The 13,995-nt window shown below is 37.9% G+C and overlaps 1 protein-coding gene across 3 annotated transcripts in view; it reads left to right on the top strand.

The window, feature by feature from the left end:
* ELOVL6 (ELOVL fatty acid elongase 6) overlaps positions 1–13,995 on the top strand; it is a 92,169-nt gene that overhangs the window by 55,397 nt on the left and 22,777 nt on the right. The window contains exon 2 of one of the 3 annotated variants that reach the window (XM_039338345.1): positions 8,595–8,694. The exons of the other annotated variants lie outside the window; for them this stretch is intronic. The gene's annotated coding sequence lies outside the window, so the exon portion shown is untranslated. The remainder of the gene's footprint in view (positions 1–8,594; positions 8,695–13,995) is intronic. 3 annotated transcript variants of the gene reach the window in all.

Genomic DNA, 13,995 nt, shown 5'->3' on the forward strand with positions numbered 1-13,995 from the left:
ATGAAAACTTCAGATTATTTCTTCAGCACCCCTGATCTCAACCAGCTCCATGCTAGCTGTCAAGACTGCTAACATCGGATGTTCTTGCTTGCCATATATGAAGAAGCAAACCTGTTTTATTTAGCCTGTATAGCATTTCTAGAGCTAAAGCAGATAATACTAGCCTAGTGGATGGGAAAATATGCTAGCTAACCATAACAATATCTGAGCACAGTATTGCCAAGGTCAGCTGTAACGGGAGGGGCACTTCACACTTCACATTAATTGGAGAATGTGATTGATGACTGTAGAACAAAGGAGTGAGTTATGCTTTGTCACGGGTGATTGGGGGAGGGAGGATTCAGTTTTTGGCTTAACTTTATATGTGCCGAAGCTATGCAGAAATAAAAGGATTCTTTAAGGTAAATAAGCCTCAAAGTTCTTTGGAAAGCTGCTTCTTTTCGGAATTATGACACTAGCTTTGTATCTGCATTTCCTTCAATGTCTTTCAGGTGTTGGCTGTGCATAGGCTTCTTTTCCAGTTAGAAACTCGATGATCAATTGTTTCTTTTCGATATTCTGCTTTCAATCTTGTTGTTTTCAAGAGGTTTCCCTTGTTCACCTCCATTAGCAGAGGCTCTTTTGCTTTTTTTATGTAGTCCATGTCTTTTTTCTTCTACAGTTTGTTTCACCTGTAAGAGTCCTCTGCCACCCTGAGATCTTGGCAAGTACAATCGATCAATACCACTTTTTGGGTGCAGAGCATGGTGCATAGTCATTAGCCTTCTTGTCTTTCGATCCAAGTTATCAAATTCTAGCTGAGCCCAGTCAATTATTCCAGCCGAGTAACATATTATAGGCATTGCCCTGATGTCAACTACTTTTATTTCCTCCACGCAGCTTTGATCTCAAGATTTTTCTGGACTCTCTTTATGTATTTTGTTGGAGTAGGACTCACTTTATGTATTTTGTGTTTTGTATGTTGTTGAAGTATTATTGTTTTTGTTATTATTAATCTTCAGTTCGATTCACAGTCTGGGACTGTGAAAAACTTAACAGTTCAAGTCCTAATCAAGGACCCTAAGAGCTGTTAAAGTAGCATCTAAGTATAGGCAGTTCCAAATAGGGTGGTTTTTTGCAAAGTCAGGATAATCAGATCTAATGAGTTCAAAATTTCCCTGTGTCTAGGCAGCCCTTTGGGTATTGTTCAAGGGCTCCTATTAATATCGATACAACCCTTGATTTCTTCCTCCACAATTGCTCAACTTCAATTTGCAAATCATGATATTTTGTTATTTTTTCTAGCTGTTTCTCTTCAATTTGTGCATCACCTGGTACTGTGATATCAATGAACCAACATTTTATTTTCTACAGTAATGTCAGATGTGTTACTGTTATTATTCATCCTTTTGGTCAAGTTGACAAACATACCCTGTGCTTCTGTCTCCTATTTTTGCTGCAACAATACAGTAACATAGCCTAAGAATGCAGGATGGCAGATTCCAGTGAAGGTTTGAAAAGCTTCTTAATTGTAAAAGTGACAGTAGGACCCATTATCCAGAGGAGAGATTGAACTTGATTTAAGTGAAGTTTCAAAGGGGGGAAATGAGGTAGATGGAAAATTGCCATTAAGAGAAATGATAAAGTACTTTTGAATTATATTTTAATTAACAGAGGTGATGTTTTGAAAGCATTAACTAATACTATAAACTGGCTCAGTGTGATGACCTGTGTGCAATTCTATGAAGAAACATTTTTACAAGAAGTGCCAACCGAAAGTCACAAATGGTGTAAGATATTACACGTGTAGGGGAGTGTGGTTTTCTGCACATTGTATAAACTTCCCTTTTTCCTATGCGTGTTGTCTCAAGATATAAACTTCTCTGTTTTTGTGTGTTAAAGGTAGATAAGAAGTCATCCATTAGGTTAAGCGTGGGCGGCAAGCTGTATAAAAATGACACCCTGGGAGTAACTCAGGGTTCAGAATTTGTCATGCGAATGCTCTGAACCATTGTGCACAAATAAAGCCTGTTTTCTCCAACCCTGGTCTTGTCTTCTGATGTAAGTATTGTGGTTTTTCCACAACAATTGAACATGTTTAAGCAAAAACTGGACAATCATTTGTGGATCTCTCCTTTCTTTCATTCTTCTTGGACTAAGCAAGATTGGGCTCAGTGGCCTATGTGGTTCAAAAGATCCTTCTGGTTTTCTCTTGGCACTTTAGATTGTTATTATGGGAAAGGAGCTAGCCTATACTAAATACATTGGTGAAAGTTGCTTATTCCCTTCTGACAACAGGAATACTCTGTCAGTAGAAGGGGACCCTTTCTGATATTGCTCTTGCCCACCATCCCACTTGAAAATCCCATTTTATTCATTTTTCCATATATATTGCATGAGTTGGTACGTCGGGGGTTATTGTACATATGTAAATAAACATATCTGCATTTAGTCATAAGCAGGATCAGTTGTGACATGGTTAATAAACTACCTTTCACTATGATGGATGGTAACACAGTGTGGTGTTCTTTGAACTCATTGTTCTTTTTCAAAATTTAGATAGAAGAACCTGTAAAGCAAGAACATATTCAAATTCAGAATACAGATGAATGCACATGTAGCAGATTTAATGTTTTGGTATTAATATATTCTAAATAATGTGGAGCCAGAATATATCATAGAACAACATTCTTTCATCTAGGTGTATTGTACAGACTGTCAAGGGTCTATTGATTATCTTGGCATGGAAAGGAAGGATAACATTTTTTTGAGGAGGCCTATTCTGGAGTACTCTTCTCACTAATCATAGTTCAGGCACATGTTAAAAATGTTTTTAAAGTTCTTATACTGTCTCATATTACCTATGTCTTCCTAGTTATAACAGTCTTAAACAATAATACCACTATAGAAATGATGAATACATGTCTTACTCATCCAGAGTAATTTTATTTAATTTTTTTCATCATATATGATTTGTCTTTTATTAATTCAAAATTTCTCCCTCTGGGAGATTCTCAGTCATCCAGGTCATGGTTTTCCCACCCCGTTTGGGTTCTTCCTCTGGGGTTTTATTTAATCATATGAAATTTAAAAGATGACTTTGGTTTAAAAATTTAAAAGATGACTTTGGTTCCCCCCCCCCCAGCCTTTCTCAGCATAAGATGCATATATTATTAACTTAACAATAATTATTTTTAGGTTTGATGATAATTGAACTTAAGAACTATGCTTGAATTTCTATTCTAGTGTAGTGTCAACCCCGCAAGATACAGAAACCAGGAAATTAACTCCATAAGAAGGCTAAAGCTACTTTTATTGAAATTTGCTATAATAACAGAAACCTCAAGCCTGATTTACTGTACCGCCTTCTCTTTCTTATAGTTTGTTAAATTAAGAAGGTATCTGTTTTAGTCATTTCCAAAAATTATCTTATTCTTAAATTTAAAAATCTTCTATCCCTCTTTGCTTTATTTTTTTTATTCTATATACATAGTATGCCTAGTAATCTACTAAAATCTTTGGTTTCAGCTTTCATATAATTTAGTAGACCTTGCCAACTTTAACAACCAAAACTTTAACTTAATACTGTGTTAAAATTTTACAGTTTGCACAGGATTTATAGAGAAATTAATTAAATGTAACCACTAATTCAGAAGTCACCAACATAGTAAAGGAATTAGAATTATTGTTAGTTGCGAAGTTGTGTCCGACCCATTGCGACCCCATGGACAATGTTCCTCCAGGCCTTCCTGTCTTCTACCATCTTCTGGAGTCCATTTAAGCTCATGCCTATTGCTTCAGTGACTCCATCTAGCCACCTCATTCTCTGTCGTCCCCTTCTTCTATTGCCCTCAATCTTTCCTAGCATTAGGCTCTTCTCCATTGAGTCCTTCCTTCTCATTAGGTGGCCAAAGTACTTGAGTTTCAACTTCAGGATCTGGCTTTCTAAAGAACAGTCAGGGTTGATCTCCTCTAGGACCAGCTGATCTGATCACCTTGCAATCCAGGGGACTCGCAGGAGTCTTCTCCAGCACCATAGTTCAGAGGCCTCAATTCTTTGGTGCTCAGCCTTTCTTATGGTCCAACTTTCACAGCCATACATTGCAACTGGGAAAACCATGGCCTTGACTATACATACTTTTATTGGCAGAGTGTTGTCTCTGCTTTTAAGTATGCTGTCTAGATTTGCCATAGCTCTTGCTCTTGCTAGATTTGCCATAGCTCTTGCTCCCCAAGAGCAAGCATCTTTTAATTTCTTGGCTGCAGTCCCCATCTGAGGTGATCTTGGAGCCCAGGAAGATAAACTATGAATTACCTCTGGTCAACAATTGCCCAATTTATAAATCACTCTGTTCTGTTTTTCTCACCCACAACTATGCTTTGTTTGCTAGCAAATAATTAAATGACAGCTGTATTTATGTTAACCACAGCCAGAAAATAATGTACTGTCTAGTGCAGGGGTGTCAAACTGCCGGCCCACGGGTCGGACGCGTCACCCCATTGCCGGCAATGGCAAAACAGTCCCAAAACAGTTGCGCAACGTCATGTGATGTTGTGAGTTTGACATATTTGGTCTAGTGCAGCGGTTCTCAACCTATGGGTCGCGACCCCATTTGGGGTCGATCGACCATTTCACGGGGGTCGCCAAGCAAGGCTGTCCGCCATTTTTTTCCCCATTTTCCAGCAGGTGCCTTACCTCCCTTGGGCTGGGCCAGCTGGTGGCCCAGACGGTGGTTGACCTGCTCTGTCTCTGCCGCTTGCCAGCTATGCCTTGGCCGGCGCAGGGGGTGGCACCACGCATGCGTGGCACTCCTGGGCAGGGAAAGTCCTCGACTTACGACCGATTGGGTAGTCCTCGACTTACGACCGGTTGGGGGTCGCAGCATTAAAAAGGTTGAGAACCACTGGTCTAGTGTGTAAGAATAAGCAAGAAAGCAAGAAATTGCCTTCTAGAAACAATTCAGTAGAAATGGGAATAGTTAGAGTGAAAGGGTATGCCTCAAGTTCAGGTTGAAACTAAAATTAACCTTGAAATTCTTATTTCTTACGTTATCTATTTCTAGTTTTCCTATCATGAATGCAACTTCTATGATGGCTAAGAACATGTCAATAAACAAACATAAATAAAAATACCAAAGGAATAACTTCATACAATTTTAGAATTCTGTACACAAGTTTAATCAGAAGCAAAAAAACAGTGTGTACCATGGAATTGTTGAGAATCCAACTTTCTATATATGCTAACATAATGTTCTAATGTGAAGTAAGTAATATTCATAAGTACAATATATTGTCTTGCCCTTTTGAAAAATTGATGACATTGTAGATAACACATGTTATCTGTAGTACAGCTGGATGTAGGTTGAAACTTTAAAGTACTAGTATACCCAGTATTACTGTAATGTGGCAAAGAATGTAGGGGAGGTACAGAAGCCTTGTGAATGCAGCCACTTCCTCTTTGCAAATTGTTGTCTTCCCTTTCTCTATGCTTTAATCCATGACAGTCTGAAAGGTCTTCAAGTCTTAAAATCCTATTTTTGAAGATTGCTCTGGAAAGAAGAGGATTGAAGTCTTGTTAAGGATCATGAAAACTTTAGATTTAAGTTGGGTATTTGGCGTAATAGAATAGACATTCTAGCATTGTGCTGATAGGTGCAGTGTGTCCAACAAATGCTTCCTGCTAAGTTTTTTTGCCCTATTCTACTTTTTAAACACTTGTTTCCAAACCGTGATATACATAATTTTTAAAAAGTAGAATATATTTTCAAAGAGGTATTTTTTGAAAATGAAAAGTGGTATATGAGTGCAGCCTAATATTTGGTTTGTAAATAGGCTTCCATACGTGGGAAAGGTAGTCTGGATCAGTGGTGTGATTTAAATATGTGAACAACCGGTTCTCTGTGTGGATGCTGCTTCTGGAAGTCCATTCTGGGCCTGGGCAACAAAAAATTAGCTACCGGTTCTACCGAAGTGGTGCAAACCGGCTGAATCCCACCATTGGTCTGGATTCTTACTGATTATTGTGGGTGTTTAGTTCACCTTCTGATAATTGGATAGCATATGATTAGCCATGGAGCTATGGCAGCCATTTTATGAATAGGTATTAAAAACTGGACCTATTGCTTTGAGTCTCAAAAAATTGCATCATTATGATGCAACCCAATGTAAATTTTAATGAAAGAAGTTTTTTAAAGCAATTTTTTAAAACTAGATTGATTAATCTAATGCTGGCAACTGCTGGCAATTGCCTGGACAAGTTGCTGCAGATTTTTTGGTGAGATTTTGGAAATGGTTTGCCCTTTTGGTTTTGTCCTAAGATGGAATTAAAATTCACAATCTTCCAGTTTCTAGCATGTACCTTAACCACTACATCAAACTGGCTTTCCAATCTAATGCTATTTAGTAGAAACTGATATGGAGTACATTGTTTTTCATTCTTTTCTTGAAAAATAACAGTTTAATGATAATTAGGTAGCCCATTTCCATCCTAGAGGCTAGCAACTTTTCTTCCTCTTTAATATTGAAACCATTATTGAATCTTAAGTTTCTGTTTGTCTGATATTCTACCTTTTTATGAAATCCCAGGAGCAAATGCACCCAAGGAGCATTGATAATGCTATCCTGGGCATAATTGATGGAGCTTCCTCCATGGAAGCAGGGATGGTCTTTGAATAAGTCCATACTTAAAGAGAAAGAATTTTTACAGTTAGCGACAACGGAAATGGAATTTAAAAAAAAAAACAAGAAACAAATCAGTGTTTTTGAATAAATGGGGAATTGGGTAGCAATTCCCTAAATAATAGAATCACAAAGCTGGAAAAGGCCACTTAGGTGATGAAGTTCATTTCTGCTCAGTGCAGAGATCCAAATTAAAATATCTCCAGTGGGGAGCAGTCCATAACCCCCTTACTTGTTCTATCCTCAAACTGCTCATTTGGTTAGTGTTGTGTCCTGCGCCTGCAAAAGCAGGCTCGGGACGTTGCAAGGTCCTGGGCAATTGCAAAAGCTGCCCGGGACCAGACTGAATGACGCCGGCCTTGTGCGCATGTGCAAGGCACGAAAGCACTTGGTATTTGTTGCCATTTGGTCCGGGTCTCTGAGTTGTTAAGAGAGACTGCGTGCCTCGTAGATTGCCAGATTGGAAAAAGCTGTTACTGATAAAAGACTGCTGTGTTCAAGATGAGCCTCCTCACTCTTCATTACTCTCAGGACGTAACAGTTAGGAAATATTTTCAACTAAAATCTGCCTTCCAGAAGTTTAAAATTATTATTCTACATCTTGTATTCTGAGTTTTTATTTTCTGCTTTATGCATTTTTTTCAGCTATTGAAAAGTATTATGTTACCCTTTCCTACTTAGTCTTTTCTTCTCAAGGCTTAAAGTCTCCGGTTTATAAATCTCTTTTCATAGGACTTACTTGATTTCTAAATCCAAGTTGAAGAAATCAAATACACCTGAGTGAAGAAATATATTTGTTCCTGTTAAATTTCATTCTATAATTTTCAGTATGATTATGTTTAAGAATGTAATGACCATGCACAGAAGTCCTGATTTAATGTCCAGGTAGGGCTCATATCTACCTGCAAAGTGCCTGAAGAGCATTTGTGCAATCTGCAAATATCTGTTAATAAGAAATCTCCATTAAGTTCAGTGGGTCCTGGGCTAAGGACATGCGACCTTAAGAATAAGTTTAAAAACTCTTTGCATAATTTTTCCTCTGTTGTAATTCAAGGAATAGTTCCACATAGTAATCTTCAGCATGTGGTGATTTGGTGACAAATAATACTATATAACAAAACAAGCCACTGGATTTTCAGTATTACCTTGCATAACTGGTAACCTAATAAGCAAAAAATCTTGATTCTAACTGTGACACTATGGTCACAGTAAGCGAGAACTACCTCTATGTATTGCTAAAGACACCAAACTCTTGAAATCAAATTGAGAAAGGCTAAGACTATTCAATGGAGGATACAGATCCCCATATAGCTAGCAGATGCAGCAAAGAGTTGGCTTGTTTTTCCTTTGTTTCCCCTCTATTGATCCTTTGAATTTTTGCACACAATATGAGGCTACATTGGAGAATCCAAAGGTACTAGCAACAAAGAATTAAATCTAAATAAGGACAATGTTTTTTTTAAAAAAATCAAAACTGATTGTATTTTTGGTTCCTTTTCATTTCTTTCATATTAAGTTTGTTTAATAATATCAACTTTTTAAAGCATATTATTATTGTGTTTCCGTATCCTTACTTTATGCCAGATCTGTGACAGAAAATGTGTGAACCAAAAATTGGGAAGCAGAGGTAGACTACAAGCACCCATTTATTCTAGTTTTCAAATTGGCAATCTCTAAGGCTTAATGTTCCACTCAACACCTGCCAAGAAAGCAACAAAAATAGGAGTTTTTATCAAGCTGTGAATGAAAATAGTATGTAAAAGTCAATGCAATATGTTTACTCTTGCTTTGTTAGTGACTCTTCTTTTCATTGTGGTTTACAAAGAAATCTATCATTAAAAATAACTTCTGGTTTAGAATTAAACATATTTTCCACATGAAGGATTTTCTTTTGTCTGCAATCATTGCAAAACAATATTTATTTTCTCCCTTTGAAGGACAGCAAACCAAAGGATTGAACTGGAATAGGACTCTTGAAAATTCTTAATGTTGGTTGATATAGTTCTGCCCATTGTACAGAACATGGTTACAGTTAAGGTTAGTTTAATTTTCATAGCAATTATTTCAAGAATTAAGATAGGCATTTTAACATTTTCAGTGTTGTACAACTTTTTTAATCATTGAAATATGTAGTCATTTAGGATATTGATAAATGCAGTAAATAAGCCATCCATCCATGCCAGAAATCAGTGTTCCTATAAGTAAAACTCTGAAAGCTAGTCAGCTGCCACACACCCACCCACTCTAGAATTTTCCCTTTGCTTTCAGTAGACAAGAATGCATTTAAGCCAATTCTTGACAAATCTTTCCCCACGCCATTCTGAGTGTGGAGCTTTTACTTCATCCTAAAATAAAAAGCAAATGGTACCTTGTCAGGAATGTTAGATTTATGCCTTAGTCTTTTACAGCCCATTTATAGGCTCAGTTCCAATATATATATCTAACCAGTGAAGAAAGACTCCACTTTAGTGACTCCTTACACAGATAAGGAGAATATGCAGATAATTTGGCATTTGTGACCTTTAAAAATCAGAAATAAAGAGCTAATTAAAAAGTTGTGAAATGACCTGACATATATAAATATAGTTGTTGACCTACTTAAGATAATTTGAGTTAATGTCAGGGATAATTTAGACGTCATGTTTGGCTAACTGTACTTTGCTTATAAGGAATGAAAGAATGGAATAAGATCCAGGATTCAAGCATTCTCTAAATGGAATTAAGTCCCATGGTGCTCAGCTGTGCTTAAAATCTGTCTGTTTGTCTGTCTGTCTCTACACACACACACACACACCCACACACATACACACTGTGAGACAAATTATCTCCATAATTCTGTAGTATTTAATATACATTTACTTCATCATTACAATAGAGATAATTATTTAAAGAGCTACTTAGCTACTTCAAAGAATTTGGGTCCAAGCTGTACCATTATGAATATTTATGAAAGTTATAAGACTCCCTACAACAGTGGTTCTCAACCTTTTTAATGCTGCGACCCCTTACCGGTCATAAGTCAAAGACTACTCAACCGGTCGTAAGTCGAGGACTACCCAACCGGTCGTAAGTTGAGGACTTTCCTTGCCCAGGAGCGCCACATATGCGTGGTGCCGCCCCCTGCGCCGGCCGAAGTGTAGCGGGCAAGGGGCAGCAACGGCGCAGGGTGACCACCGGCTGGGCCACCAGCTGGCCCAGCCCAAGGGAGATAAGATACCCGCCGGGCCCCATGTGCACCAGCAACCCTCCCTATGCCCACCGGCCTCCCACCCCTGGCCCTCTTTTATTTACATTTTTAGTAGTTGCTCAGCAGGAAGGGGTGGAAACTTCCAGACAGCTCGCCTTTGCTGCAGACAACTTGCAGCACCGTTTGCAGAATGGGACTTTTGGCAGGCTCAGCAGGGCAGAGACAGCCTGGACAATTCCTATTGGCTTTTGAAAGCCAATAGAATTAGACTCTATTCAAGAAAGTCTATTCTATTGGCTTTCAAAAGCCAATAGAATAAAAGGGAGTAGCACAGCTAAGGAAAAGGGGAAAAAATGGCGGACTGCGTTGTTTGGCGACCCCCGTGAAATGGTCATTCGATCCCAAATGGGGTCGCAACCCACAGGTTGAGAACCGCTGCCCTACAACCACTGGACTTGAGGCAGCTTACAGAATGTACATGATAGAAATGTAAAGTCCCAATCCCTTACTTAAGATACTATATCAATCTAATCAGATAACCCAAGTGGAGGTTTCTTAGACAGATCTTTATTTGATCAAATAAGGTGGCCGGGAGACAAACAATCTGGAACACTGGCAGAGTTACGTCCAGAAGTGCCTAACCTTGGAAAGTTAGTAGCATTGCTTTATAAATTTTGTTAGCCAATGAAAATCAGACAACAGAGCCATTACATCATAAGGAAGACATCAATCATTCCTGTACACTCCCTTTTTCCCTCCTTCAGTACTTCTCATCCATGTACATGTTTCCCACGCTTGCATGAGATTTCCCTGGTGCAAAAGCTGATTATAAAAAGCAAGAAAGCAACAGTTAGACTAAACAATTTCCCTTTGTTCCAGAACCCTTCAAAAGCAATAAACATACTCAGAATGAAGTGTATTAATTATTTAGAGCTGTTTAATTAACCAATCAATAGTTAATTAACTATTTTTATAGATATTTTATTAATATTGTATTTTTTACAATCAAGTACTTAATAGACAACTAAACTAAATCCAATATTACACCATTCAGTACATCCTCTCTTCTTCCGGTAATAAACATTTTCCCACACTAAGCAAATACAATTCTTATTGTTATTAATAAATATACAGTTGAATATCAGCATCTTTATTACAGTTTTCTAATAGTATCAGTAATATCAGTTTAAAATATATTTTCTAACCAAAACATATCTTAATTGCATTTGCACTCAATATCCATTTATTCAGTCAGTATCCTATTTTTGCTTTATTTCCGTTTTAATTTCCCATCCATGTTCAAAATATTCCAATAATTTATAATTTCAAAGCAAGTTATTTTTGGGTAACCAAAAGCTTCCCTTATTCAAACTTCTTATGATTTTCTTATTTTCCTTTTCATGCCAAGATATGATATTCTGATTACCAATCTTATCTATCTAGTTATAATAATATTTCTACTTCTAGCAATCTATTCTTAGCCATATTCAAACATCTAATTAATAATATAATATCCCCTCTAATAGGTCAAAGCTTCTATTTTCTTCAGTCTTACTCTAGTTTTCTTCCTTTGCCAACTAACTTTCCAAGTAAGTGCTTTTGAATCATCAAATAATTCTTCCTCTATTTTTGTGTATATTGTTTGGAACAAGAAAGACAATTTGGTTAAAGTATTTTAGGAAAAACTAGCCCATTGATATTCATTAAACAGCCTCCCTCCTTCTCCAATTCCCCACAGTTCTGCTAACGGCTCTATCTTCCATTCCATCAGCTCTCCTTCCTTATCCTCAAGTATGCCCTGAAATCTTGGTTGGTAAAATGTCTTTTCCATTTCCAATATTATTGTTATGTCTTCTGATTCTTCATTTGTCTGAGTCTGTCCGTTAATTTCTTCCTTTAGGTCCTCCATGTTTAGGTCAGCTTTCTCTAGTTTTCCTTCTATGTTCTGGGTTGCTAGTTCCTTCTCTGTATTTATTTTCTGAGTTTGTAGATTTAAATTAGAAAATTGTTCTTTTATCTCCTTTGTATTATTTTTAATCTCATCATGAGCTAAGGCAATTGTTTCTTATATTGATTTCAACATGGAGAGAATTTCTTTCTGTGATTCATCAGTATTTTCTTGGTGGTATGAAAAATTGAGGCTTCTGGAGACAAATACTAAGGATGGTTTTTTACCATTTAGAATTAAATATGGAACTTCCATTTTATTTTTTGTAAGTAGCCTTTATAGAGATCTGTTTAAGAATTTAGAAAGTTTCAGTTAATTGTCATTGGAGCTCCAGATTATCCAGCCAACTTATCAGTCCATTCTTAAACCTCCCCTAAGCAAATATAAGTAAAATTCAAATTTTTCTGTCCAAGGAGAAATATCTCCTTTCTGTCCAGAGAGAAGAAAGAACCATTAAAAGTTGTTTATCAATCAAGATTTATAATCTAAAGTATTCCATCATATCAGGCACTAGTGTATGTTTCTTCTGCAGGAAAATAGTTCCACAATACAGTTCTGAAAGTCAGCATTTGTGTTTGTAGTTCAGACAGGCCAGTTTTAGAATAGTTTATCATCTCTGCCACACAGATAAGCAGCCCCCAAGTCTTTTCCCTTTTCTCAGCTGCAATCTTCAAAAGTGAAAGCTTCCAAAGCCAGCCAGAGTCTTATCTAAGTCTGGGCTTCGAGCCAGATTTCTTTTAGGCACAATAAGTTGTAGTGCCATAATTCACCACTAGATTTCACTGATGCCATTTGTTTATCAATCAAGATTTATAATCTTGGGCAGTTTTGGGCAGTTTTTGGGCAGTTTTTCAGGAAGAGTCTTAAAATCATAAAAAGATTTCCTTCTGTTGTCAGGAGCTTCTTACTGGCTACGCAAATGTAGCTAATCTTTCCCCTGCCAGTTTGGAGGGCTTCCTCAGATCAAACAGAAGGGCTGCCAACTTCCCACAATCAACAAGGGTCCTCTCCTTGCTCATCGCCTCCTCGGGGTGACTTTCAACTGGATGAGTCATTCAATCATGCAGTAATTACAACGAATGCTACGATTGGCCGACCTGGACCCATTACGCAGTCCAGAAGTCAAGCGCAGGTGTTAACTTACATATAAATGTTCACTCCCATTGATCTATGTACGCCCTGATGAAGTTGGCAGCAGCCAAGAAAGCTAGGTCTCTATTTTTAAAACTTTTAATGTTTTGTATTTAAAACTTTTGTTTTATATAAAAACTTTTAACATTTTAACTTTTCCTGGTGATCAAGTTTTATTCTCAAATATATATATTTACCTCCAAAAAAGGCATTCGATCTTATTTTCAGGGGATGTCTTTTTTCTCACTGTCTTGCCTTGTGGCAGCGGCACCAGCAACCCTGTCCATCAGGAGCCCATGTGGCCCTGGCCCACTTCTGCAGCTTCTGAAGTCCAGAACGGAGCTTGGGGTTGATGCACGCATCACCCCCCCCCAGCCTCTGTTTCGTCGGCAAAGGGGTTGTGAGTGCCGCTGCCACGAGGCGAGGCAACTATAAGAGCAAGGAAGCCGTGGCTGCGGTGATCCTCAGGTAAGCGAGTGTGGGATACCTGGGGCAGCTCCATCCCCCCCGCCCCAGCTTGATTTTTACGTGCACGCATCGCCCCACCTCATGTGACCAGATGGTGGGATGGAGTGAGTGGGGTCTTAACTAGGGCTTATTTGGGGAAAAGGGCTTGTATTAGAGCATGCGTAAAAATCAAGCTAGGGCTTATTTTCAGGATAGGGCTTGTTTTTGGGGAGACATGATATGAAACTGTTTACCTGTTCTGTAAAGTGACAGCTAGATAACTTTCTGTTTCCAATTGCACTAAATAAATTATTTGGGAATGTCGCTGGAAATTTCTGAGTTGTTGCACAAGCTGCAATGCCTTATGCTTATACAGGTAGTCCTCGAGTTACGACCACAATTGACCCCAAAATTTATGTTGCTAAGTGAAACATTTGTTAAGTGCATTTTGCCTCATTTTACAACTTTTCTTGCTGCAGTTGTTAAGTGAATCATTGAAATTGTTAAGTTAGTAACACAGTTGTTAAATGACTCTGGATTCCCCATTGACTTTGCTTGTCGAAGGTTGCAGAAGGGGATCACATGAGCCCAGCACCCTGCAACCATCATAAATATGAACCAGTTA

Source organism: Crotalus tigris, unplaced genomic scaffold, assembly GCF_016545835.1.
Source record: "Crotalus tigris isolate CLP2741 ecotype Arizona unplaced genomic scaffold, ASM1654583v1 scf7180000017695.2238764, whole genome shotgun sequence".
NCBI classification, from domain to species: Eukaryota; Metazoa; Chordata; class Lepidosauria; order Squamata; family Viperidae; genus Crotalus; species Crotalus tigris.